Source organism: Hipposideros armiger, unplaced genomic scaffold, assembly GCF_001890085.2.
Source record: "Hipposideros armiger isolate ML-2016 unplaced genomic scaffold, ASM189008v1 scaffold_944, whole genome shotgun sequence".
Taxonomy (NCBI): domain Eukaryota; kingdom Metazoa; phylum Chordata; class Mammalia; order Chiroptera; family Hipposideridae; genus Hipposideros; species Hipposideros armiger.
In genome coordinates this window covers 301,566-329,318 of record NW_017732294.1, presented here as the reverse complement: position 1 = coordinate 329,318, position 27,753 = coordinate 301,566, and the positions used below count along the sequence as shown (strand labels likewise).

The window sequence follows — 27,753 nt, the reverse complement described above, 5'->3', positions numbered from 1 at the left end:
AGTAAAACTAGGGGTGGGGAAAAATAAATTAATCAGTATTGAATTAAGTCAGTACGCTGGCTTCTAGTCCCAGCTCTGCCACTTAATAGCTATGTGATGCTGGGAACATCATTTAAACTGTCTGCGCTCCACTTTCCTCATCTGTCAAACAAAAGTAATAGTTATCTGATAGGGTTACTGTGAGACTTAACTGATATATCGACATATCTACATGAAGTAGTACAGCACCTGGCTCGTAGTGGGTAGTTCCCATCTTCTTCTCCCTCCTCAGCTCAGGGTACCATTTTAAAAATTCCTGACAGGATACTCTTAAATTGGGAGGCGGAATCCCCAGGACCCTTGTGTTGTTCAAGGGAGGGGGCACAGAAAGCAGCATTCAAAGCAATTCAGCAGGATGGTAGAGGAGAACTACCTGAATGGGGCAGTCTGCTCCTTCCTTCTTCTTTCCTGTTGATCTCTATATTTTGAGGTGCCAAAAGCGAAGGTCACGGTAAAGTTCCTACAATCTATTTGATGCCTGCAAAGTACTACCGAGTGGAGGATGGGCGGATGGGTAGCTGAACAACATGACAGGACATGGTTTAAGGTAAATGGAAAAATCTTGTCTTCTGCCATATAGCCGAGCTTCCCCATGGCTGCAACTGGATGGCTTTACATGGCCCTAGTATAATCCTATTTTATCCCCCCACTTTTTAGTCCCTCCCCACTAGGGCTATCATGGTGACCATATCTTGCCTTTTTCCCACATCCAGACAATCGTAGAAACCCAAAATCCATTTGGGGTTTTAAGTAGAAAGGGAGAAGAGAGGGGAGAGGAACCAGTGGTTTCTGCCCCCAGAAAGTTGATGGCAAAAGCCTCTCCTATCTTTCCCCTCCTGCTCCTAGGAGTGAGGGGTTCTGGGCTCTAGTCATGGTTCCACCATATTTGTTAATATGTGAGCCTATAAAATTAAGATGAACATTCCTAACATTTCTACTTAACAGAGATGTTGGGGGCTCAAATGAGAGAAACAATGGATATAAGGGTGCTTAGTAGGTCATCAGATACCTTGAATGAAATCAGATCCTTCGTGACTAGAGAAGTTACTTTTTAAAAAATATTCTCAGGATTATCCATTCTGTTGTCACATATGGTACATAAGTACTTTGTCACGTATGGCATATAAGTACGTTGTCATGCCAACCTAAAACATTCTTAGTGAAGAAATAAGACAATAGCTCTCCTGAAAATATGCTCCTTAGCTTTTGGATACTTTGGGTACTTTTCTTGAATTAGTTAACAATAAGATGAATGTGATGCAGTTGCTGACTACTGCCTCATCTGGCTACCACTTTACCACTAAAGTTGAAAGGAAGCAGCCTCATTTAAAGACCAAGATACAAGTAAGAGGGCAGGAATAGTGAGCTTATGAGTCACAGGAAAGAGAAGTACAGCAACATGCCTTTCCCCGTGCCAGATGGGACTGGGTTACATTATACACATTAGCAGCTACTTAAACAGCTAGCTAGCTGGAGAAGTTTTGCTGCGTTCAGATGACTACAAGTAAGGCCCAACACTAAGCTGACGTTTCAGTCCATGATGTCTAACAAGGCTATTAACGTTTATCAATCCTTACTGTGTACTACAAGCTTTATATTGATTTGCATTTAATCTTTACAAAAGTCCTGTTAAGTATGCAGAATTTAGCATCAAGAGCCATATGTGCGCATGCACATGTGTGTGTGTGCATGTGTGTGTGTATGTAAAAGTGAACAGTGCTTTCCTGAGTAACGAAGACCTAATTGCTAATGCAGTATTTTTCTCTTATCTTCATGTAACTTCCCATTAGCTTACAGTCTTTGGTACTTTGTTAATTTCTTTTCAGAGACAATACAGCCTTTCATTTGAATGCAGTGCCAGTAACACGAATGCAGTGTCCTCCATCTCTGAGAACGCCTAGAGAAGAGGGATTCTGGTACATGGGAACAGGTTGGGTGCAGAAACCACTCACTGATTCAACTCTGGGAAGCCACTACATTTTAAACTTATGAGCTAACCATTTAACGTCAAACATTTCTTTCTGACTGACAGACACATTTCTTCCCTAAAAGCACCTATGATGCCAGAGTTCTGACTGATGAAATAAGACATAAGCTAACATTCTGAGCCCCCTTGCTCCTAACACACTATTCTCTTATCAGTCTCCTGACTCCTCATGGCTTTACTGCATCGAATCCTCAGCAGCCTCTCCCTACCTTCTTCCCCTCTGCTTCTCTAAACCCCACTTCACAACACACATTTTATATAGTTTATATTTGGAAATGGTTGACGGAATGTAGATTCAGTTTTCATCTAAGTTTGTTACATTTTACTAATTACCTTTAATGTACTTCCTGCACCAGAGCCAGTCTCTTTTAATTATTCCTGGACATTCTTTAGGGAATTTCACCAAGATACCAAAGGAAAATGAAATCTAACTACATTCAAGTGATATAATTGCTATTGGCCTTTGTACCAAACAAAGCTATGAAGTTGGAGGAACAAGACCTGAACCCAGAGCACAGGTAAGTGGGGCACAGAATGGAGGTTACAGTGGTGGCCCTGGTGAAGCAACTAAACATCAGCCGACACAAATAGGAACCACAATCCTCACCTTCAAGACACCTAAATGTGTGAGAAACACATGTAAAGCCTGGGCAACTGTTAGTTCAAAGAAAACTAAGTCCAAAATGCAGTCTTCAGACCTATCCTCCTATTATTCTACACTGGCTCCCACTGTTCTGAACTTTGGGGGAGCTCCACTTCTCCCAAGAAACAGAAGGAGAGCATAGTAGTTGGAAAAGAACATTGGGAGAGGTTGCTAGGATTGCCTGTAGAGACAACCAAACTAGGAGGTTGGTGGTATGTACAGATGAGAGCAGGAGTTTTGCATTTTTGTCCAAATGTGCAATTGGTATTGAATGACAATGTGTAAGAGGTCTACTTGGGAGAGGGAGTCAGAGGTGGAGCAGAGGGACAGAGAACAAGAGACGACCCTCAGGTTGAATGACAGAGTCCCCCAGAGGCTAAATCCAGAGGTTACAAAGGTTGAGGGGACAGTGGCTTAAGGACGCATGCTTTATTTTATTAGTGTGTTTGCTATTAGTTTCAGGTGAGCTTCATTTACTTTAAACTGCTAATTTAGAGTGCCAGACAGGGGCTTCTAGGAGCTGGCAGAATCTGCTAGGCAAGGCAAAATCTCATTAGCATGACAAAGAGTTTAGAAACTTCCAAAGTTGTAAGAGGGTCCACTTTGGCCTTAGGTTTGGAAATTTGGCAACTAACAGTTTATGCTACTGAGCAGAAGGAGGGAGATAAACAGTCTGTGGTGGTCAGGTGGTGGAGAATTGAAAATAGGAGAAATTAGAAAATTTGACTTCAAGTTCTAGATCTGCCAGTAACTACATTAAACGACTTTGGCAAAAAAAAGAAAAGAAAAGAAAATATCAACTTGGCTTTGGAGCATGAACAAAAATATTACTAAGATGAAACAATGTATAGGAAAGTCTTAGAAAAGTATAAAATGCCATAAAATGCAAAGGTTGCTATTTTAACTGGGTAGAGAGGGTAGGGAAAGGTGTTCTAAGAATTGATAAGAAGGTGGGGCCAGGGGTGCCGGATGCTTTACTTCAGGAGGGGCAGTAGGCTCCCTTGATGACGTCCACCTTGTCTTTGTCTGTTTCTGCCTGCACACAAGAGCCCCCGTTATACTGTATGTGAAAACTTTCCAGGGCCACCAGGAACAGGGTGCTCAGGAAGAGCTTCAGATGATGCTCAGAAAGTTAGGTGGGAGAGGGTCGACTGGAGGAGAAGCACTGACATGACTCACATTCCTCTCAGGCAGACGAGCGGGGTTTCAGCTCACACAGAGTAAGAGCAACCGCCTCAGGTGCCACTCCTGGGTGCTTGGGGCGGGGCGGGACTACAGCAGCCACACAGGCATAAAGCACAGGAAGAGCCTGAAATACTCTTAACATGCACCCCACTACCGACACATCAGGTTACAACACACTTTCTTGTCAGGAGCTCCCACAATAGGACAGAATGTTTCTAGTGACAAATTGTTGTCTGTCACACAGAAACATAAAATCCTCACTGGGATTTTTTACAGCCTCACATTCACTGCTCGGAGGGGTTGCCAGTCACACCCTAGAGCAGCTCTCTAGCCCCCATTAATCATTTGTAATCATATTAATCCCTCACATTTAATGTACTACGTAGCCTATGTGCATAGCACATGATCTTTATGTATATATTTATTTACATTTAATAAAAATTTAACACATTTCACGTGCTGCTCTATCATATCTATCATATATGATAGAGCAGCACGTGAAATGCACAATAATTTAATACTTACCTGGGAAGAAAACAGTTAATCCAACAGGCCTGAGTTGCTCAAATCCTGTACATTCTCTGAAGGGCTTGCTTGTATGGCTCCTGGGAAGTCAGGCCTTAGAATGTTCCCTATGCTACTTCTGACAAGGGCGCTGTGTATGCTGCAACCCTCGAACCACATTGTACCAGGCTGTCAAGACAGTTTGCGTAAAAAATGTGATTTATGGTGAACACCTGCTTTCCTTCTGGGGGTCTGGAGTTTCGGTGACTGCAATCAGTCACTGCAGTTGTCCCAATAAAAAGCGTGCACTTTTAGGCTCAAGTTTGCTTGTTTTTGCAGTTCATTGCTGGGGGATTAAGTGCTTCCTGTGTGACTCCATTGGGAGAGGACTCTTGGAAGCTTGCACCTGGTATCCTCCAGCCTCTGCCTCATGCACCTTTTTCCTTCATTGATCCTGCTTTCTATCTGTTTGTTGTACTAAACTGAAGCCTGATTATAATGATTTCGGAGGCCTCCGACTCCTTGTAACATGTCAACAAATGAGGGGATGGGTTTGGAGACCACCAATCCAGTCTTCTTATACAATGTTCTGAGGATTATTACCTCCACTTACATACTAGTATAAGGAAACTTAGTTTCAGAGAACAAATGACTCCCCTAAGAGTAGAGTTAATGCTTGAGCTGGAACTGCAACACAATTCTTCTAAGTCCCATGCTTTTTTTAACACGCTAAACTACTCCTTCTATACCAGTGGTTCTCAACCTTCCTAATGCCGCGGCCCCTTAATAGAGTTCCTCATGATGTGGTGACCCCCAACCATAAAATTATTTTCGTTGCTCCTCTATAACTGTAATTTTGCTACTGTTATGAATTGTAATGTAAATATCTTTTTGTTTTCCGATGGTCTTAGGCGACTCCTGTGAAAGGGTCGTTCGACCCCCACAAGTTGAGAACCGCTGTTCTATACATTTGATTAAGGTTGGATGGGTAGATAAAATGGCATCAGAGGTCTCCTTCAGCTCTCTGACAGTCTGTATCTCTCTGTTCTTTCCCCCAGGCATTCCTCCTAAGACCTTGACAGAGAAAACTGTACATATGGAAAGATCCTGGTTGGGTTTGTTCAGTGTTATCATTAGGGTACGAATGGAAGGTTTTAGCCAAATAACTCTGTCTGGCTCTAAACTCCCAAAGCATAATAGATAAAACTTATAAAATGATTCCCCTTTTATGAAATTTAATATTTACAAAGTATTGTATATGTTTGAAAGAGAACACTCCTTTTTTTTTTTAGAACGTCTTAAATTTTTAATCCTTTTATAGGTTACCTAGACCACTTTTGATTAAGAAAACCGTAGAAAGTTAGTAACTGCCACAAGCAAACGCCAGGCGGTGGCACGTGTCAATTTTCCACAGAGTCCTGCTTTGCGGGGTGTCTGCACTGCTCTGGGTCTCTGCTCACAGTCGATGGAATCAATCGTGGCAGATTTTAGTCCACAGATCGCTTTTCCCCATATTTCTTTGTAAATTCTTCAGCATTCTTACAGAATTTTTTACGGTCCTTAAGAGTATTCTTCCGCTAGGTCAGCCCGAAGGGGGTGTTCGGGCTGGGGGTCGTTCACCAGTGCTATGAGGGACTGGATTACTTGGTCGGTTTTGGTTGCTGGCTTCCAGTTTGCAGCACTAATTACTGGCAGACAGACCTGTCCCTTTTCATCAATGTTGGGGTTTTAAATGCGATCTTCGGTGGTTTGAATGGGTACTCTACTGGAAAGTTGATTTCAATTCTGAAGGCCCCTTTATCATAGGGGGAGTTATCAGGAACAATAAGCCCTCGTCAAGCTCCTTCATCAGCCTCCTGCTGGCTGCCATCTTGGATCTGGTGCTGCTGCTTTCCCAGTGTGCATCGGGCCGGCTGGGCGGCTGAGCCCCTCGAGAACACTCGTTAAAGCAAATGAATGAATGATGCTGTAGCCTTGCTTTTCCCCCCCAACATTAAAATATCACTGGGTTAGTTTCAAGGCCCTGGGCAAAATTTTCCAGTGAGCAGGACAAGTAGGCAGATACCCACCTGTGTAACAATCAATCTTATCCTTGGCAATGGCTTCATAAAGGATCTTTCTACTGTGAGTCTGGCATCAACAACTCCAGTTTCACTACAATTGTGTGGGGGTTTTCACAGATTAATCACTCAGAAGAGAAGCTTGTTTGACTATGCAAAGAATGTTGGGTTGATTGTACAGTGTGGGGGGATAGAATTTGGCTTGTCCAGAGATAGAAAAAACCTCTAAGAAAGTGGTAAGGGACAACTAAACACACTCACTTGGTTGTTTCATCATACCTAGGAGGCGATATTTGGGGAGGGAGATTCAGCTCAATTACTAAGGATATTTTCCAGCACAGACTGACAATAGGTAGACCATTTGCTCTTATTCAAAAGTGCCAGTTTTGAGGAACTATTTCAATGCCATGCCCAGCACCTGCCCACATACACAACCTATACACCTAGCCAGATAAGCACACAACGTCCCTAAACTAAGGACACTCTTTAACTTTGCCTTCATTTACAAACAACAAAAAAGCACATATTTACTAAATAGTTGTGACAAGAGGAGGGGGGAAATACAGAATTTAGAGGCAAAACAAAAGTAGGTAACTGAAAACAAGGTTGTCCATAACACACACACACACACACACACACACACATCTTTCCAGTGCTCTTCACCGCACCGGCTATTTCCGGTTAAGCTATGCCCCTCTTACTGGACGGAGGAAGATAAAAGATTGGAGCTATGTTGACAGTGCTTTGACAACTATTGGTTTCTGTGCTGCTGTGAAGAGAAAACGTACATTCCTCCTCTTAGATTCCAAGTCTTTCTTTGAGCTGTGAGCTGAAGAAACTACAGATAATTGCTAGGCTAAAGGTGAAGCCACCTCTAAAGCTGCGGAATGCTGGGCCCTGGTACATACCAAAGGTAGGGGTTAATCTAGGCCCAGAATCAGTAAAGAATCCCAACTGGAACCCAAAATAATAATATCTACTGAATGCACCAGTGTTCACTTGGTAAATTTAAATAATGTGGGTTTTGTGAGGGCGAAAAATTACCCTATAAAATCAGCTTAATCTGGAATCAAGCTGATGTATTTTCTACAAGTGCTGGAACAACAATAAAAGTTAGCCACCCACCAAGTTTTGAGAAAAATACTGGGTCAATTTAAAAACTAAATATCTAGGGGGACGCCTGCTCTGAGCAGCAGGGCCCCGGTTTGGATCCCACATGAGGGCCAGCGACACTGCCCTCTACAGCTAAGATGGTGAACAACAGCTCAACCTGGAGCTGGGCTGCCAAGAGCGGCTGTGAGCGGCCGTCCAGAGGCTGGTGACCGATCTGTCTCACCTGGGAAGAGCGCAATGATAATACCAACATGGGCCAGTGAAGCGACGCCCTCCACAACTAGACTGAAGAACAAAAGGACAGCAACTTGTCTGTTCCCCTTCCCCGATTCCCCAATAAAATCTTTCAAAAAATAAATAAAAACTAAATATCTATTTTTCCTCATGGGAAAACAGATTGTATCTGCAAGACTGATTTTTTTTTGTTTAAAAAAAGCCAGCTCATGCCAGCTGTCGGCTGCTCACGCTGGCTAACAGCCGCTCATGGTAGCTCAAGGCAGCTCACTGCAGCAGAGGCTGCAGCCTACGCCATCGCCGGCGACTCACAGCAGCCCAGCTCCAGGTCGAGCTGTTGTTCACCATCTTAGCTGTAGAGGGCGCAGCGTCACTGGCCCATGTGGGATCCGAACCGGTAGCCCTGTTGCTCAGAGCTCGCACTCCCAAACCAACTCTTAACCAACGAGCCACTCGGCTGGCCCAAGACTGATTTTTTAATGTATGATACTACCTAACGTGTAGCATTTTATATTCTGTCTGATTTAATCATTAATAATTAATAATTCACATTTGTGTGATGCTAAATTTATAAAGTTCTTTTGTATATTTCATATTATTTACCTTATGTTGATTTCTGCCAACAAACCTGTGAATGTGAATGGGGAGGTATTACTATCCCTATTTTACAGACGATGAATAGTAGGCCAAAAGAGGTTAAGCATTAGAACTCAGGCATCAAGGACCCAAGCTTCTACTTTGCAATGAGGTCAGCAAGGGACACAAACATGTCATGATGTGGCATACCCCATTCCAGGTCAAAACTTGTTATCTAACCCAAAGTTTATCATTACACAAGTTTATCTGTTGGAATGCTTGCCAACATGAAAACTAATGCTAACTTCCTGAATCAGCAGGAAGGCACACGCTAGGAGCCACAAATCTTGTATTCTATTTCTTGGTTGTGGCTCAAATATCCCTTTCCCAAGAAAAGGGGAGAGGGGAGGGTGATAAATTTTTAGCAGTCTCCCAGAATCTTCCAAAGATTTACAACTCCCAGGGTGCCAGCAAGTATCGTGCCATCTAGTGGTCATTTTCAGAAATTTCATCTTCCTGGTACCCTTGGGAGGAGAAATCCTGTGGATGTTCCATTTTTCATCCATATGGAATATGGTATGAAAGTGATCTCTATTCCAATTGAACTCAGCAGCAGATACCCCACTGCACCATACACACATCTTCAGGCCAAAATTCTGGGAAAGGGATTCAGTTGACAGTTAGTAGTTTAAACATAGATGTGCTATACAATCCAGCTAGTACACTCCTAGAATATATATATATATATATATATATATATATATATATATATATATACCCAAGTGAATTGAAAACTTACATTCACACAAAAACCTGCATGTAGATGTTGATAGCAATTTCATTCATAACTTCCAAAAGCTATAAACAATCAATATGTCCTTCTGCAGGAGAAGAGACAAACATCTTTGCAATGGAATATTATTCAGTGATGAAAAGGAACTTTGGAAGACCTACTGAATCACACAACACCATGGATGACGCATGAGTACATTTTGATAAGAGACATAAGCCATACACAAAAGACTACATATTTTATGATTCTATTTATAAGACACCCCAAAAGAAGTAAAACCATAGGGATAAAGTATGCATCAGTAATTTCCAGGCATTGGGGGAAAAGGGGATGGTTAATAACAAAGGGGATACACAGAAGAATTTTGAGAGTAATAAAACTCTTCTGTATGGTACCAGAGTGGTGAGTACATGATGCTATACGTTTGTCAAAACCTATACAGCTATAATTCACAGAGAATGAGCATTAATGTATCCAAATGAAAATATCAACCAGGGTGTTGAGGGATCCAGGATGGAATGCAGACTGTAACAAACGAATGTAACTGGATTACACAACTGCACTGAGTGTGAGTACAACATTGAGTTAACTTTGGAAAATCTTGTTTTACCTGGAAATTATAAGGATAAAGACAAAAGAACAATATATAAACATTGTACTCTAGTTGATAAATTTGTTTCTTATGGAGTATAGTGAATAATTCTGAAACTAATTTACATGTATACTGGTATTGAACAAATAAATAAATGGATGATGGATAGTGAAAGCCAGGTTGCTCACTGTTAGAGAGGGAAGTTACAGATAAACAAGAAAGAGAGGCTAGAATGAACCCTGTAGTACTGGATTAGAGTTGGAGACATAAGTATGAACTCATGTTTAGCTTAATATATATACAAATGAATAGAGGATACAGAAACAATTATACATATGAATGTATACATGGGTTAGTGTACAAACATATATTTCCTAATTCTGTCCACTAAGAAAGCCTAGAAGCAACGACAGCTCAGTAACAATGACTACTTCCAGATTTTGGATTCTAAATGTAATTGTGCAATAGAAGGAACCAGGGTTCCCTGGAGAAATGGCTGATTCTAGGAGGACTAGGGAAGAGGAAATATCAGATGAGTCTAGAGTATCTTGTACTACCAGAAAATAAGGAATTACTAAAAAATTATAAGGAAGGGGGCATTTCAAAGGGACACAGGTGCCAACCTGAAAGAATTCCCAATGGACAAAGCTGGAAGAATTTGAGCAACAAAATAAATGAGGTAGTATCAGATTAAAACTTAAAGTACAAAATAAATACAGTCATGCACTGCTTAACAACAGGGATGCATTCTCAGAAATGCACTGGTAGGCAGTTTAGTTGTTGTGTGAACATCACAGAATGACTTACACACACCTAGATGGTACAGCCCAGTATACACCTAGGCTCTATGGTATAGCCTACTGCTCCTAGGCTGCAAGCCTGTACAGTATGTCATGTTACTGTACTGAATACTGTAGGGAAATGTAACACAATAATAAGTATTTGTGTATCTAGACATATCTAAATGTAGAAAAGGTACAGTAAAAGTACAGTATAAAAGATAAAAGCAGTACACCCGTACAGGGCACTTACCATGAGTGGAGCTTGCAGGACTGGAAGTTGCCCTGGGTGAGTCAGTGAGTGAGTGGTGAGAGGATGTGAAGGCCAAGGACATGACTGTCCACCACTGTAGACTGTATAAACACTGGACACTTAGGCTACACTCAATTTATAAAATAACATGAGATTAAATCAAGCCCAAGAGAAAATTATGCCATCGAGAGACATGGTAAACGAAATGTTTGAGGCTGCTGCCAGTGGAACACAACATACTGTTTTACAGCACATTTTTTTAAGTAGAAAGAGTACACTCTAAAATAATGATAAAAAGTATAGTAAATACAGAAACCAGTAACATAATTATTACCAAGTATTATGTGCTGTACATATTGTATGTACTATACTCTAACAGGGCAGTGCAGTAGGTTTGTTTATACCAGCATCACCATAAACACGTGAGGAATATATTGCACTATGACATCACTAGGCAATAGGAATTTTTCAGCTCCGTTATAATCTCATGGGACCACTGTCATGTATTCGGTCCATCGCTGACCAGAATGTTGTTGATGCAGCACCTGACTGTATATGTGAGTCCGTGCACATATAAATGAACGATTGACTAAATAAATGGTGGAGAAGAGACATCCTCCTTACAAATGATTCCAAATAACATATGGTGGATCTTCCCCTTTCCAGGAGGGCAAGTAAGTGACTTACTTCCAAAGACTAGAGAATGTAAAGGCAAAAAATAGTAACTTTACAGTCGACAAACATGGCAAACAGTACATTAACCGAATGATCAAAGTTAAGTAGTGATAAGTCTTGTGGATATATTATATGTATCTCTTAAGATAATGAGATGAAAAATAGCAGTTGACTTCTGCGATATTTTTTTCCAAAACCAATAACCCCAGTGTAATCATTAGAAAAACATCAGACTAACAAAAATTGAGGGACATTCTGTAAAACATCTGATCAGTGCTCTACAAAAATATTAGTTATGAAAAACAAGGAAAAGCTCAGAAATTGCCACAGACCAGAGAAGACTAAGGACATATGATGATTAAATGCAATGTGGTACTCTGGATTGGATCCTGGCATTAAAAACAAAAAAGACATTACTGGAAAAAATTGGAGACATATGAATGAAGTTTGGAGTTTAGTTAATGGTAATATACTGATGTTGATGTCTTAGTTTTGATAAATGTACCATAGTAATGTAAGATAACATTAGGGGAAACTAAATAAGGAGTGTATGAGAATTCTATATACTATTTTTGCAACTTTTATGTAAATATAAAGTTAACCAAAAATAAATTTTTTCTTTAAAAAAGTTAAACCGTATGGAATATGTGAAAATGTTGACAAACATACACACATACACAAACACAGAATTAGTTTCAACAGATATATCTGTCAGATTCCTCCTTAACATAAAACTAAGGAGGAAGAACAGTCTTCTGCAGGCAGAGATCCACCATTATCTCACTGTGTAACCTTGAGCAAGCTCCTTTTTTCAACTCTGGGCTTGAATTTTCCATCTCTACTATGAGGGGTTGAACCAGATGGTCTCCAAAGGCCCTTTCAGATCTATCCAATTTGGGTTCCTTTTAGTTGTGTGGGAGGCAGGAACAGAGCCCAAAAGTTTCACTTGGGTTTGCTTAACAATACCAGCTGCTTTACCAATGCAAGCTCAAAGTAGAATGTTCCATGTGAGTTCCAATTGCCAGCAAGCCCAGAGAGATGGGTTCAGTATGAAGCAGGATGGAACTGTGCATGGCATAAGCCTCTTTTCTGGATAGAGTTCTGTGTTTTCCAAGAAATGAGGTCAATGTGAAAGCCATCTATAGGTGGGGTTTAAAAAGAAGGGAAAATGAACCAAAACTTATACTTTTGTGGTTAAGATAAAAAAATGTTGCTTCTTGATGATTTGTGTCCTTCAGAATGTTGCTCTTTCTGTTCATCACATATTGAAAGCAAGTAATGCCTAACTCCCAGAGGAGAGTTGGAGCCATTCAGTGCAATCACACTATTATTACTTCCAACTCTTGAAGGTCCTTTGTCAGGTTAACCTTTCAAGGAAATGATCCTTAACTCCCTAGAACCAGAATGTGCTAGCTTCAGACCTTGACATTACTTCAATGGCTTTATAAGAAAGAGATGGCTGAGAAAGATGTGCACCTTCACTTTCGAAGATAGTGACTGTGTGTGATAAATATATATACTCACACACAGTACACCAACCTCAAAACTAAAGGGCTAGATCACCATCTTGTAAAGGATTTATACTGCCAGAAGTCTTCATAGCCCATTCCAGCCTGCCTATAGCCTAAGAGAAGATTAAAATAAAGAAATGAAAAATAAACCTAAAATTCAGTGAAGATTTCCAAATCTTATCAGCCTGCAAGAGAATTAAAGAGTGCCTCACTCAAAAAGGAACATTAGGCTATTACTGCCACCATATCATGTTTAGCTCTGCTTAAACCCAATAGCTAAGTTTATATTTCATTCTTCCCTCAATCAGGACTTTCAACAGGCCCAACTGTCAATGTGACAGACAACCTAAGAAACTCTGGCTTTTGCCTGAAGTTCATAGCTTTGAAGCCAAAGGGGTTTTCTGCAGAAGGTATTTTGTAGGGCAGAGACTTACTTCCATCTTTGTACTTCGATAATTTTCATAAAGAGCAAAGGTGGACATTTGGGCCCAGCTAGTATAATTTTCTTACCAGGTTTTTTTCTTGTTTTTTTTTTCTTTTAAGAATTTTTTTTAATTGGGGAATTGGGGGAGGGGGACAGATAAGTTGCTGTCCTTTTGCTCTTCGATCTAGTTGTGGAGGACGTTGCTTCACTGGCCCATGTTGGTATTATCATTGCGCTCTTCCCAGCTGAGGCAGATCGGTCGCCGGCTCCTGGACAGCCACTCACAGCGGCTCTTGGCAGCTCATGCTGGCTGCCAGCCACTCAAGGTAGCTTACGGCAGCCCACTGCAGCCCCACTGCAGCCTACGCCATCGCTGGCGTCTCACAGCAGCCCAGCTCCAGGTTGAGCTGTTGTTCACCATCTTAGCTGTAGAGGGCACAGCGTCACTGGCCCTCATGTGGGATCCGAACCGGGGGCCATGCTGCTCAGAGCTGGTGTCCCAAGCAAACTCCAAACCGATGTGCCACTCAGCCGGCCCTCTTACCAGGTTTTTAAAAAACAATTTTTTAAACCTTTTTTTTTAGTATATTTGCTGTCAACACAGAAGCTCCAGTTAGATGGTGACAGAGTATAGGCTTTTTATTTTAATTTGTTTACATTTTTCCCACAAAGGAACAAAATTATGGTTATTCCTTTATTAACATCGCTAATTATACTAACTTAAAATATTTAGTCTCATGGCCAGTATACAATAATGAAACAGTTATGGGGTAAAAGGAATAATATAGAAAAGGGGACATAAGACAGAAAGATGCATGGAAGAGAATCGTAAAGAAAAGGGGGAGTGGAGAAGAAAAAAAGGAAAGATGGAAACAAAAGAGGAAAAAACAACTGGAGAAACACAGAGGAAGAAAGAGAAGAAGTAAAGGAAACAGATGGTAATGAAATAAGAAAGCAATGAAGAAAAGCCTCAAATTGTCACTGCTTCTTAATTTTGACTAGTGATACTGTAGACCTAAGAATATTTATTGCAGAGCATGGGATACATTGGATTCCAATTACTATCTGTGTGTGTAAGATTTTCACAAAGACCTCAATGAAGGCATGGCTCTCTTTCACAGTGAGTCTACTGACTCATTCTCAACCCAGCTATAGGACCTTATTAGAATAGGGAGTTAATGATCCAAATTTGTGCTGGTTTGAGAGCTGACAACAAAAAATGCTTTTAACTGCTCATGGAATTAAAGATCAAGGAGCCCCTTTTCCCCTTGCTATTTACCCCACTGGTCAGTAGCACATGTACACACACACACACTTTCTCAAATCAGGGGATTTAGCTGTCCCAAAACAAGAGCGAACTCTCAAAACCCAGTGAAAGAACATTATATAATGATAAAAGAGTCAATTCATCAAGAAGATATAACAATTACACCTAACACAAAAGTCTCAAAATACATGAAGCAAAAACTGGCAGAACTGAAGGGAGAAATAGGCAGTTATAATAATACTAGTTGGAGACTTCAATAATGGACAGAACAATGAAACAGAAGATCAGTGAGGAAGTAAAGGGTTTGAACAACACCATAGACCAACAAGACCTAACAGAAATATAGAGAACACTAGACCCAACAACAGCAGAGCACGCATTCTTCTCAAGTGCACATGGAACATTGTCCAGGATGGAGCATATGTCAGGCTACAAAACAAGGCTCAATGAAGGTCGAAATCATAAAAACTATCTCTTCTAAACTAGAAATCAAATATGTGGAAATTAAACAACACACCCTTAAATAATCAATGGTTCAAAGAAGAAATCACAAGGGCAACTAGAAAATATTTTGAGATAAAAAAATAACATAAAGTTATGGGATGCAGTGAAAGCAGTGCTCAGAGGGAAATTCACAGCTGTATATGCCTATATTTTTAAAAAAGAAAGATCCCAAGTCAATAACTTGGATTTATAACTTAAGGAGCTAGAAAAAGAAAAGTAAACTAAGTCCAAAGAGAGTAGAAGGAAGGAATAATAATACTACATCAGAGCGCAGGTAAATGAAACAGAGAATAAAAAAACAATAGAGAGAATCAATGAAATTATAAGTTAGTTTTTTGAAAAGATCAACAAAATTTACAAACCATTAGACTTAATAGGGAAAAAGAAGATAAGACTCAAATTATTAAAAGTACAAATGAAAGTAAAGACATTACTACTGACCTTACAGAAATAAAAATAAGAGAATATTATAAACAATTGTATGCCAACAAAGTAGATGAACTAGATAAAATGGACATATCCCTAGAAACACACAAACGACCAAAATTGACTCAAGTGGAAATAGGATTTAGAAGAGAATTTCTTCAACATGACAAAGGGCATTTATGAAAAACCCACAGCTAACATCACGACACTCAATGGTGAGCAAGTGGAAAGCTTTCCCCGGCTAAGATCAGGAACAAGACAAGGATGCCCACTCTCACCACCTGTATGCAACACTTCGCTGAAAGTTTAAGCCAGAGAAATTAGGCAAAAAAGAAAGAAAGAAAGAAAAGGTATCTAAACTGAAAAGAAAACAGTAAAACTATCTCTACTGACAGATGACATGACTGTTCATATAGAAAATCCTGAAAAAACACCATGAGAGCTAGCACAGAAATTCAGGAAAATCGTAGAATACACAATCAACATACAAAAATCAGTTGTATTCCTATACACTGGCAATAAGCAATCGTAAAAGGAAATTAAGAAACCATTGCATTTTAATTAATTTTATTTGTTGAATGAATACATGCATTTTAAAATTGTTATTTTAATGTATCTAAGATTTTGTACTAATGAATATCTCAAGAGCTTTCCCTCCTGTCATTAATTTGGAAAAAATAATTCTGTCCTTTGGATAGACTACAATATGTTTATTTTTCCATAACAGAATAATTAACTTGTTTCCAATTTTTAAAACAAAGAACACTGTGATAATAAAAAAGAAACAATTTCATTTACAATAGTATTAAAAAGAATAAAATACTTATGGATAAATTTAACCAAGGAGGTGTAAGACTTGTACACTGAAAACTACAAAACATTGTTAAAAGAAATTTAAAAAGACCTAAGTAAATGGAAAGATATCCTGTTTTCATGCAAGGGAATATCATTCAGCCATAAAAAGAAATGAAGTACTGATAGATACTACAACATGGATGAACCTTAAAAACATTCTGCTAAGTGAAAGAAGCCACAAAAGGCCATATGTTATATGATTTTATCTATATGAAATGTCCAGAATAGGGAAATCCATAGAGACAGAAAGCAGATTAGTGGTTGCTAGAGGCTGGGGGGAGAGGGAATGAGGAGTGACTGCTTAACGGATGTGGGGTTTCATTTTGGGGTGATAAAAATGTCTGGAACTAGAGAGTGGTGATAGTTGCACATTATGAATGTACTAAATGGCACTGAATTGTATGCTTTAAAATGGTTAAAATAATTTGCTGATGCCAAATCTATTGTTCTATAATACACCCGGTTCTACCACAATATACACTGCTCTGCAGCACCCCACCCCAAACACCCATACCCACAGTGAGTAGGTTTCAAGATTTTCCAGTGTCAATTACACTTGCATCTCATGCAGTGTGTAGCACACAGTAGATACACACTATTTGGTTGAATGCTGAAGGTGTGTGGTTTACTGCATGTGAAGGAGTAGAAATAAAAGAGCTGAGTAATAAGTAGTGGGAAAGTCAAAGTCAGTTATTGGTGGAATTGGTTTTTAAACAGGATTACAAACTAATTTTGAGAGTAAGGCCTATCAAGGGGAAGAAAGAAAACATATCAACATTGCTTTGAAATTTTTGAAAAGAAGAAAATTTCAATGTGCTTTCTTCTCTAGACAGAGTAAGATAATAATTGCAAGTTATAAATTGAATCATTCTTGTACTACTTGAAAGCTGCATTTCCTTGTAATTAGGATTTTTAAAGAAAATTACAATTTCAAAAAGCTTGTCTCAAGGATAAGAGGCCTTTTGTTTATTTTAATTTTTAATAAATGCTAGACTTCAAGGATAAAACAGGGAGAGATGTTGGGGTGGGGACTTTCTAGTGGGTTTACCATAAATAACATACAACATTAGTATGTAAATTACCATTCCTGCTTCATCTTGTACTATTCATATAACTCTGACTTTAAAAGCTACCCAATATGGTCTACCATAGCCTTGGCAGAAACAAATCAAAATAAAAGTAACCTAAACTCCAGTTTTGGAGAGTATGGGGCAATGAAAATAACACTGAAGTGAGCATTAGGAGATCTGGGTTCTAGTCGCAGCTCCGACATTAGGTCACTTTAGGCAGTCCATTTCTCCTCTAGGCCTCCGTTTTCTCATGTGTGAAACGGTGCTAACAACCACTAAGTGTCATTGTGAAGATCAAGTGAAATAACAGAAATTAAGTTTATCAACTGTTCTACAAATTGGAAGCGACATAATAGCTAAACCTCATTTGCTTCTTGCAAAGCACAAGAAAGCAGCAGCAACATAGCCAAGGTCCTGTCATAAGTATCAAAAACAGGCTACACTCTTCTATCCCTTTCTAGTCCAGATCAGAAGACTTGCTGTGTGTATATAAACAGTACATTTTAGATCCGTTAGCCTGGCATTCAAGGACTTCCCAGGAAAGGCTTATACTGTTTACCTTTCCAGTGTCATATCCCAATATGACTTCCACTTTCATTTCCCCTTTCCTTCCATATAGCATCTGTAAGCCATGTACCATGGGAATGGCTCCTTCCCATCAGAAGTGCATAGAAAGCACTTGAAATAGAAGCTGTCTCCATTTCAGGGTCTTATTGTTGATAGCATTCCCTTAGGTCTGGTGTTAAAAGCTGCAATTCACATACTTAGCATATCTTATAGACAAATCCAAACCCTCCACCAGCTTCCCCTCTATTCCTTAGGCAGCAGCAGTTGTCACACAGCCTAGATGGAGGAGACTAGTAGTCAGGCATAAGACTGAGTCACAGGGTGTCAGCAAGTCATCCATCCCTCTAAGCAAGGCGGTGTTACCTAGCCATCTCTCTGAGCCTCTGAGTCTAGCCTGTTAGTCTTCGACCACTCCCCCCCGCCCACCCCCCCCGCCAAACTTGGAGAGGATACTAGTAGATTCATACAGCCAGCTTCCCACTTTCATGGCTTCCCCACAGCACGGTAACAGGATTCCCTTGATCCTCACAGGATACCGGGATGCTAAACTCCTGAGTGATGCAGGAAGAAAGCCTCTGTGCTCCTTGTAGGCACCAAGAAAAATCTGTAAGTAAGAGGGTAAAAGGGGCCAAATATATGGTGATGGAAGGAGAACTGACTCCGGGTGGTGAGCACACAATGTGATGATACATAGATGATGTATTACAGAATTGGACACCTGAAACCTGTGTAACTTTACTAACCATTGTCACCCCAATAAATTTAATAAAAATGTAAAAATAAATAAAATAAAAATCAATTTCAATAAATTTCTTTGTTTGTTCCTTAAGGTAAAATAGATCTTTACCAAGTTATTTGAGATCTTTAATCTTCATTCTGTTTAATATTTCATATTGTCTTGACAAGTAATGGATTAAGATATTGTCTCCTTTGTAAAGATGCCAAATCAGGCTCACTTTCTTTTCACACGAGAAGTGGATCAGCTAAATATTACACAGGACAATATGATATCAAGAGGAGCAGCAGCAGGCTAAATAAGATTGGAGACAGGGCTACAGGAGACAGTGCAAGTCTCAGGAGGACAGGAAATAGGAGCAAGAAAAGCTGAAAGTAACAGAAAACCAGAGGAAAGAAGATTAGAGAAAAATATTTAAAGAGGAGAGAGTTTGAAAAAAAGCTTATCATTTATCCCTTTTTCCAGAAACCCAGAGAGCTTAACTACTTGTCCAAGGTCATAAAAGGCAGAACTAAGACCAGAGGCAAAGTTGTTTGACGCCAAGTTCAGGGCAACTGCAGCTTTCTCTCTTGGCTGGCAGAGTTGGGAAAACCTGCTCGAGAACAAAGCATAAGTCTAAGTGTCATGCTTACTGTTTTTTAATCCCAGAGACTATTGCCCTAGGTATTTACTTTCTTTATATCTTAGTTCCTCCTGCTGTCAAATAGCAATCATAAGAAGAGGACCCAAATTCGCAAGGAGGATGTTAGGCTAAAGAACAGAGGTGAGAAAACACTTAGAAAATAAATAATTATTTCATTCTGCTGAGATTCTTTAAGGAGCTGCAATAATTAGATGACAGCCTTAAGTAAACTAGGAAAGAAAAATCCCATAAAGGAAGCAATTCAGAGCCTGCACGCTACTCCGCATGAAATTCAAAATTTAAACAAAACAAAAAGAAAGATGAAAGGTAGACTGTATAAATAACAGGCTGGGAAAAAACCACACTGTAAGTAAATCCCCAGGTTCCTCCTGAGACAAGGTGCTGTACCAAGTGCTGCCCACTGGTGCCACCAAAGATATTAGAGCAATTCTATGAATTATAAAGACAAATTGTGTAAACTTTGACAATGGTTCGGAATAAACCATATTCTCTTCAAGACAATAGTCTATTTGAGAAAATAAGCATCTTGTGAAAGTATCTAGGTAAGCACACCTGCATACATCAATATAAACACATACATTTTTCTCTCACAACTAGTGACCTAGTAGCTACATCAGAACTAGAAGCCAGGTTTCTTGGGAAAGTTCAATCTGCCAGAACATGAGCTCCATGAAAATCTTCATCTGTATCATGTGTGTTTTCACTGATGCATTGCCAGCATCTCAGTACTCAGTGGTTTTATTGCATTTACTTCAGTTGCAGGGTCAAATAAGATAAGGGTTGTGAAACATTTTGTTTATTACAAAGGGCAAAACACATGAAAAGGGATCATGAAAATTATAATCACAGCATTTCAGAGCTTAACAGTATGTTAATATCAGTCAGGGATACTGCTACTCAGAACCAGAATTTGTGAATAGATTTGTCAGAAAGAGAAGTTTACTGTCATCCCTGTAGCACATCTCACTCCAAGCAACTGCTACTGCCAGGATATTGACATGTTACTATATTGAATCATCATAACCATTTTGCATGAGCATGCAGGAGCAGCATCTGAGAAGAACTCCAATAGGAATCTAAAGTTCTCTTGCTGGTGTAAGTGAACGTGTATAGTATAGCTGTGGAACCCACAGTGTTATCAAGGTTCACAACAGCACGGTGGGTCCAGACTAAATGATTCCAAAATAGCTTCTTCTCCTTCAGTACAGCCATGCTATTCACTGGGGGAAACAAAACAGAAGCCTAGTCCCTGTCCCTGGGGAGCTCCCAGTTCACTGAGGAATGCTGTCTCATGCATGTGAAGCAAACCATTTGACAATAATATAATGAAGAATATATCATTGACACAAACCAATTAGCCAACAAAACATGACTGAATATATAATTGACATGAGACAATTACAGAAAATGTGAGACTGACTATATAATTGACTTCCTGCTTTTTAACTCCATGTTGGTTTATAAATGACACCCATACATTCTTGTGTTGTCATGGAGCCTCAGGGAACTTTCTATTGGCTTTAATTCTTAGACAAAGTGGGCTGAGCTCTGGGACTGGTTTGGCAGTGTTCCAGTCCCTGCTGGCAGTGAGCTACCTCACCCTTCCAGAGAGACCCCAGAGGGCACAGAATTTTTGCACTGATGGAATAAATCATGTCAATTTCAATCACTAATCAGGAAGAGTCAATTTAATCAATATTTCTATAAAGAATGCATACTTGTTTGATTTAGCCTTAATATATAGCTTTTACAATTCAGACAGATGGCACAATTTATTTTTAGAAGATGTTTAGGTATACAATTAAAGCAGTGATTTACATTTTACATTTTTAAGATTAATTTCGGCTTCATCATGAAACTGAATGACAATTTTTTTTTTTACTTTACGTATTAAAACTAATTGAAATAAAACCTTTCAGGATCATTGGTGTGAAACCTAAGAAACAAGACACCTACCATAAAGGGCTCCTGGTGGCTCACTGGGCTCAAACTGAAAAGCAGAACCCAGCAAGCGTTTCCACACAGGGGCCTCTCACGCGAACTGAACTTCAGGGTGACACCTGCTGCCTGCCTTCCACACTGTGCTCCTACCATCTGAGCCAGCCATTATAAAGGGGTTCCTGGAATCCTATTTCAACCATAGGACTGAGGCTTTCCCTGTCCAATCGAAGCCAAGAAGCATCTTCACTGACCAATCAGAGTGGCTCCTTTCTGACCAATCAGGACATTGCCATTTGGACCAATCAAGCTGTGAGGGTTTGGAGTCCTTATTTGCATGAGGACAGACCAATCAGGGACCAAGGGGTGGGGCTTCTCTCTATATAAGTCAGCTCCCCTCTGGCTCAGGAGCATACTTTCTCTTCCCACTAAAGAGTGTGGTTCCTGGAGCTGAAACTGAAGACATCTCCTCAGAGCAGAGCAGGCGGAGTTGTCTAAGTAGAGCTGTCTAGCTAAAGTGGGGCCTCGCCTCACGGCCATTTCACCCCAGAGGCACCTCACTCCAGGGCCTTCTCACAGCTGTGCTGCCTCACAATTGAGCTGCAACAGTATCAGGCTGTTCCACAGCTATATAACAGTTGAGCTGTTTGCACTGCATAGAGTTTCCTTCTTCACCGCACCCCGAATTGGGGATTTCTGTTGCCGTTGAATCGGCACCAAGGACCATTGATTTACACTGGGAAATGTCTTGAATCAGGTCACTACTTCATTTCTGTCAAAGTTGTGATCATGTCAAGGTTTCAAATCTGAGAGACTGGGAGCCATTCCTGTGCCTTAAATCTATCAGAGTCACCCAATCTCATGTCTCTTGCATCTTTTTGCAATGCTAATAGTGCCCTATGCTGTGCCCTCATTGACTCATGGTTGGATTAAGGCAAGAGCTTTCTAGCTACTCTCTCTGCCCCCAAAACATTTCCTACACTGCTAGCAAAACACACTCTTGAAAAATATCCCTTTGCACATGTCCTCATCTCCCTATTTGAAAACCATCAGGTTCAACCCACTGCTCACTGTGGCTCCTCAGCCTGTTACTGAGGCACTGTATGACCTGAACCAAGTGCATTTCAACCTCTGCTATCACTACTTCTTAATACGAATCCTTGCCCCTAAACTATTTCACTTATTGCCTACCCACCATATGCCAGTATTTCCATTTGTCTCTACACCTTAATCCCTTTCATTAACCACATAGGGAATTCCATACTTTTCCTTGTTTAAGTTCTAGTTTTCCTTCATAATCCTGTCAAATCCTTCCTTTTTTGAAAGTTTTCCTTAGCTACCTTAGCTCACAATGGCCTCTTTCTTCCTTTTAAAATTTATTTAAAGTTTTCTAGTTTTGAGATGTAATTGAACATGTAATATTGTGTAAGTTTAAGGTGTACAACATGTTGATTTGTTGCACTACATTTTCCAAAATGATTACCACAGTAGCAATAGCTAACATCTCTATCATATCACATAACTACCATTTCTTTTTCTGTGGTAATAATATTTAAGATCTACTTTCTTAACAACTTTCAAGTACACAATACAGTATTGTTAATTATGATCACCATGCTGTATGTTAGATCCCCAGAACTTACTCATCTGATAACTGGAAGTTTGTACCTTTGAACAACATCACTCCATTCCCCACACCGCCCAGCCTTGGCAACCACCATTCTACCATCTGCTTCTATGACTTTGGCTTTTTCGGATTCTACATATAAATGATATGCAGTATTTGTCTTTGTCTGACTTATCTCACTTAGCATAATGTCCTCAAGGTCCATCCATGTTGTTGTAAATGGCAGGATTTCCTTCTTTCTCATGGCTGAATTTAATATACCAGGGGTGCCCCCCAAAATGTATACACATGACTTGCATTCATCTTTTGTTATCAGTATGTATTGACTATTACAATTTTAATAGTTCTTTTTCTTTTCTTAAAATGTGTATACATTTTTTTGGCTCCCTCTGTATATCACATTTTTATCCATTCATCTGTTGACAGACACTTAGGTTGTTTCCATATCTGAGATATTATGAATACTGCTGCAATGAACATGGGAATGTGGATATCTCTTCAAGACACTGATTTCATTTGCTTTGGATGAATACCCAGAAGTGGAATTGCTGGGTCATAAGGTAGTTCTATTTTTAATTTTTTGAGGACCCTCCATACTGTTTTCCATAGTGTCTGCACCAATTTGCAATCCCACCAACAGTGCACAAGGGTTCCCTTTTCTCTACATCCTCGCTGGCACTTGTTGTTTGTTGATTTATTGATAATGGCCATTTTGACAGGTGTGAGGTGATATCTCATCATGGTTTTGATTTGCATTTCCTTGATGATTAGTGATGTTGAACACCTTTTCATGTACTTATAGACTATTTGTATGTATTCTTTGGAAAAATGTTTACTCAGTTCCTCCATCCATTTTTTAAAAATTTTTTGCTATTGAGTTGTGTGAGTTCCTTATATATTTTGGATCTTAATCCTATATCAGATATATGATTTGCAAATATTTTCTTCCATTCTGTAGGTTGCTTTTTCATATTATTGTTTCTCACCAAAAACAATGAATAAGTATGACATTTTTATTTAGAGCAAAATTACCTATGTGTTAAAATAAATGAATATGTCTTTGAAACCTACAAACCTAACGTTAAGATTTTTTAAAGAGAAATTCAAGCCCAGTAAATATGAAAAAAATTAAAATATTGGCTTTTGTAGCTAACTTATTCAACATTTCCTTTTTAATTCCCAAATGATTTATCCTATTTAGAATGAATAGATGATGAATAAGCAAACACCATCTTTACATTTAGAGATAAAAGAATTGCTTTTAAAAGCTAGATTAGCATTTTAATGACTTTTTTATAATCCTCCTGCTTAAGTGCATTCCCCTTTACTTGGTAAGACTTTCTTTAAAACCTCATCAGTAAACATAGATTCCTAAATGAGCTATCCTTAACCCTGAAATTTCTTACTTTTATATGAAGGGATGACAACAAAATATCCATATCACAAGTAACTCCTTTTTCTCCAGCGGTAGAAGACTTGGCAAGAAAAAAATACGTCTGAAATAGTGTAGTATCTGCTTTGACTTATTAAACTCTTCCAACAACATAAATGATAATATAATGAAATCTGTGAGCATTAACATATTACAACATATTTTATATAGATTTCTTACACAATGCATTTTAATACACTTTAAAGTCCAATTTGAAATCTGACTTCTCCATTTAAATTATTGATTCTTATTCACTCTATTCTGTCTTCATTTGTACCATTAAAATATGAAAGTGTATTTCATTCACTGGTGTGAAATAAAAGAACTTTATAGATCCAGAAATGTTTTATTTAGTCAGGCTTTTAATCTTGGCAAAAGATCTCAGTGAAACAAATAATTAGTGTTGGGAATAAAAGCTAAACAAAAATTCAATACATGAATTTGCTATTTTTATCCTTGGTCTTTAGCCATTACAAATGGACTCAACAAGAATGGAAGACATCAGTGCTGTGGCCTGACTCTCAAACTCCCAGTTCCTATTGAAGAAGCCCCGCACTACACTAGTTATCATACCGTTCATACAACATTTTTGTCCACCTTCCAGAAGATTAAGGCAAGACAACAAAAGCTTTCTGCTCCATCTTGTATGAATACTGAAAGAAAATATACCACATTCCTTTAACAGTCCACATACCACAGGGTCAGAGAAACCTTAAAAGTCACCTAAACTAAAGCTCCATGATGCTGAAGCACTTCCAGTGAAGAGTACACTCACTACCTCCTGAAAGTAGCCTTCCCATTCCATGCTCACATATGTGGAGACAAACGTTCCCTATAGCTTCTGCCATGTAATAGAAGTCTAATTCCTCTTTCTTTTATGTCTTTAAGATATATAATGACAAAAGTCATGCCACCTCTTTCCCAGTCTTCTCTCTTTCAGAGTAAACAACCCTACTTCTTTAATCTCTTTTACAACTGCACTTTTCTAACAATATCTTCAGTCCTAGGTGATATTACACAGTAGATGTATTAACCTTAAATTTCCATGCATTATTAGAAAACAGCCATTTGTTTCCTTTAAGAAGGACCCTTTTCTGCCTTCTCTTCCTGTACCTCCCCCATTCCTTTCCCAAAAGTAATTATTTTCTGTCTCTCTTTCCCCTTTCTTTTCTATCCTTTAACTGGCCATGATATAAAAATGAACATTTAAATTATTTGTGATAGTTACCTTGACTTCTGTTCTAATTTTTTTAAAGTTGGGGAACAGTGTGTTTTTCCAGGACCCATCAGCTCCAAGCCGAGTAGTTGTTTCAATCTAGTTGTGGGAGGTGCCTCTCAGTAGCCCATGCGGGGATTGAACTGGCAACCTTGGTGTTGTGAGCACTGCGCTCTAACCACCTGAGCTAACCGGCCGTCCCCTGTTCTAAATTTTTTAAATCAGTTGAGTTTGATCTTGTGTATTAGGAAGCACATATATGTGGAATCTAAAAAAGCCCAACTCATAGAAACAGAGTTGAATGGTGGTTTCCAGAGACTGGGGGGTGAGGGAAATTGAAAGCTGTTGGTCAAAGGTACCAACTTAGTGTTATAAGATGAATAAGTTCTGGGGATCTAATGTGCAGCAGGGTGATTATAGTTAACAATACTATATTATACCCTTGAAAGGTGCTAAGGAATATCTTAAATGTTCTCACCACAAAAAAGAAATGGTAATCATGTGAGGTGATGGAGGTGTTAATTTAACCATATTGTGGCAATGACAATCATTTTGCAATATATACATCTATTAAATCATCATGCTGTACACATAAATTTACACAATGTTTTACACCAGTTACATGTCAATATAGCTAGAAGAAAAGCTATTACTAAAATAGGTTGCTTTTTTACTTTTATTTGGTCTCTGAATTTTGGGTCAGTGTTTCCTGGAAGGGGAAAATACTTTGTCTCTGCCATGCGGTATTTCTTTAGCATTACATAGTTTTCTATTACTCCCATAGACAACCAACTCTCAATATCCTAAGATGCTAGGAGACAGAGAAAAAAATAATGATGAAAACTATATCAAAACCTCATTTAACTCACTAGTTTTCAATCTTCTTCCTTTCCTTCTATTACCAAAGTAGTGAGGTTGACTGATTTCACTTTCACTTATTCCTTCTGCCTCACTCCTTGCTTTGTGGAGGTGTTAAAAGGATAATATTGGGAGGTAATGACAGAAATAAAAAACAACAACATGTTAATAAAATTTATAGTGATTAAAAATTGGTCGTAAGTCACCTTTGTGCCTGATTATGTATCTTCTTGTAGGGTTCCTTAAAATGTTTGACCTCTTTAAATTCTAAATGCGTCTTCCTAAAAGTACCTTATAAAAGATAAATATCCTTACCATCAGAATATAAATGAAAGCCTGAGAGAGAAGGGACCTGAAAGACTCAGGGCAGTGAGGGGGTTTAGCAACCTATGAAATTTATTTTCAAGATAAAATGGGCTTATTTTTATGGGCATGTGGGCCAGATGCCATAAATTTACCTCCATATCATCACAGCTAACATTTGAATGTTTAGTACAAGTCAAATGCTAAACATTATTTCATTTATTCCTCAGAAAATCTGTATGAGGTAATACTACAATTAGCCCCTCTCACAAGTCAGAAAATTGAGTCTTAGTGACGTTAAGTAATTTGCCCATCATCACACAATTATAAATTGCAGAGCTAAAATTTGAACTCAGATAGCTGGATTCCAGAGCTCTTATTCTTTATGCAGTATTGCCCAGTGATACAACCACTAGTCCAGGGAGTTGGTACAATCATCATGACTCTTCCAAGGCAGTCTAACATAACAAAATAGCAGTAACCAGCAACTTGGAAAGACACTTTTAAAAGTTTGCTATCCTTGGTATCCCAAAGGTCAAAGGGAGGTTATCTAAACCTTATTTATGCAGCTCTGATCTTCAAGTATTGTTCACCTCAGGCAAAATTCCAAGGAAGCCATTTTAGAAACACTCATATGATTGAAATGAACATCACTAGTAATAAGACAAATTTTTTAAAAATATTTTATTGGGGAATTGGGGGAGGGGAACAGTGTTGGGGAACTGGGGAGGGGGACCAGCCAAGTTGTTGTTCTTCAATCTTCGTTGTGGAGGGTGCCAGTTGCCATCTGGCTTCCCGTTGGCAGCTCGTGGCCTCTAAGCTCAAGGTGCTGTGTTCAATCTTAGTTGCAGGTGGGCGTAGCCATCATCCCATGCGGGAGTCGAACCTGGCAGCCTTGTTATTAGGAGTGCACACTCTGTCCACTGAGCCATCCGGGCGGCAG

General features: G+C 39.2%; 1 pseudogene; it reads right to left on the bottom strand.

The window, feature by feature from the left end:
* Positions 1-5,650: 5,650 nt before the first annotated feature.
* On the bottom strand, positions 5,651-18,545 carry LOC109375404 (ubiquitin-conjugating enzyme E2 L3-like; annotated as a pseudogene).
* Positions 18,546-27,753: the final 9,208 nt, after the last annotated feature.